Genomic DNA, 2,125 nt, shown 5'->3' with positions numbered 1-2,125 from the left:
GTCTCAAAGCTGCACTGGGAAGAGTCTGAAAAACAGCTGTTTGCTGCCCCAAAATGTACTGGCTTCTGGCCACCAAAACATGTTAATGCCCTGGGGGGAAGGTTTGTTTCTCTGTTTTTTTCCTGAAATTTAGAAGACGTTGTTTGCACCCAAAAAAAAAAAAAAAAAAAAAAAAAAAAAAGCCCATCCTAGGGCATTGCTGCATACCAGGGCTCCAACCATAGCTTTTGAACAGTAAGGGTGGGCCTAACTAACCACCTGCGTGCTGGAGCTAATGCAGCCTGTAACCATAGGAAAAAAGCTGATGGCAAACTTCAGTAAAATCTTGTTAAATATTCATTGTTAGGAACTTCTCTTCACTGGAGAGGTCTACCAGAGTCATTTTATAAACCCTTTTATAAACCCTTTCTTATTTCTGCTCCAAACTAGCTGTGAAAATTATACAGGAAAATGTATGCACTGTAGCTTGACTTGCCTCCAAGTGGTGAAAAAAACAACAAGCAACCAAACAAACCAACAATCAGTTGCCACAAAAATTCAGGGGAAAGCAAGAAGCAAGGAGCAAAAATGTCATCTGGAAAAGAGAAATGGCCACAGCTTAATTGTACATGACCTGCACAGCCTCATACAGTATTAGAACCTACCATACTTCATAGTATATGTTGTCTGTAGGGAAAAAGAAATAGATATATGTCACTGGAATACGGGAAAGCAGCGCAGATATATTGTCCATACTCATTGATGGAAGTTAATAGACAAGCTTTGCTAGACAAGTGTTGCTACCCTTAAATGGCAATAAAAAGAAAGTACACTGTCCTCCTCGTTCCTGGCAATAATGTAACTTTAAATGGTGCTTTTGTTTTGGGAAAGGAGGAGGAGTTTGCTTTCCTGTAGAAAGTGAGCTTTGAGCAATACTGGATACCAGCACTACATTTTGTCCGTTACCTCGGGAGAACGTTCCTTGCAAAGCATGCTGTAACACATCCGCTGGCGGGACGCTCCATGCGGTGCTGCGGTACTTGTGTGGGCAGAAAGCATTTCCACTTCAAGGGGTCCATTCAGTACCAACAGAGATTGATGGATTTCAGAAATGTCGAGGGCACAACTCTTTGTCTCTGCAGACTTTTAACGTGTGGAAGGAAGAATTTGCAAGTATGACTAATGCTTAGCCACTGCGGTACAAAACCTCTTCCCACCGAGCCTTTGTTAGTGGTACCCATGTGATGCTTACACTCCGTTCTTCACTAACAGGAAAATCACAAGGGGTTTCCAGGTACCTTTTGAATACAAATTAACATGCTAAGAATTTCACAGCAATAAGTCTTTGAATGCGACCCTAAGAATGATTCCATGTTTTGTTCTGGCTTTTTTTCTTTCTTTCTTAATATCACCTCTTTCCCCACCCCATCCCCAACACCCATTGATCCAAAGGTGTGTTTCAGAGAAGCTGAAATCACTTTGTCATCACTCATTGCAGTCAGAGATTCTTGACAGCATAATGGTGTGTTTGCAGCAGACCCATGGCAACACATATGGCAAAGAAAATGTATTAGATACTTTCATATGCATAAAAATTAACAGGTGCTAATGTTAAGAATTTCTAGGAAACAAGTGGCAATTGCAATTACCTGTACAAAGCCAGACAAAACTTTAATAACTTAAAGGATAGGAACTGTTATTTTGGTTTTGTTTCCCCTCCTCCTTTGGAGGATTATGATCTGCTTTATCATTGTAGACCACATATAAGCCCTCTTGCATCTCATCCTTTTGGATAAAACAGAGCTTCAGCAATTCGCAGGTGAATTATCAGTTAGTATGGAAATTCACACACAGAGCAATATGGTGTCACTCTGTGCATCACTTAAGAGGTATAGTGCTGATGGAATAGCTGGATGTTAGGAAGAATTTCTTGACCATGAGAGTAGGCAAACACTAGAACAGGTTTCCTATGTAATTGATGCCCCGTGCCTGCCAGTGCTCAAGAGGCATTTGGACAATGCTCTCATTATTGTTCTTTAACTTTTGGTGAGCCCTGACATGGTTGGGCAGTTAAACTTCATGATCTTTGTAAAATCCTCCTATTCTATTCTATTCTATTCTATTCTATTCTATTCTATTCTATTCT

This window comes from Centrocercus urophasianus, unplaced genomic scaffold (genome assembly GCF_019232065.1).
Source record: "Centrocercus urophasianus isolate 14NV4802_14NV808 unplaced genomic scaffold, USGS_Curo_1.0 seq_11, whole genome shotgun sequence".
In the NCBI taxonomy this organism is placed as follows: domain Eukaryota; kingdom Metazoa; phylum Chordata; class Aves; order Galliformes; family Phasianidae; genus Centrocercus; species Centrocercus urophasianus.
The sequence above is the reverse complement of the archived record's forward strand: the minus strand, read 5'-3'. Positions refer to the sequence as shown.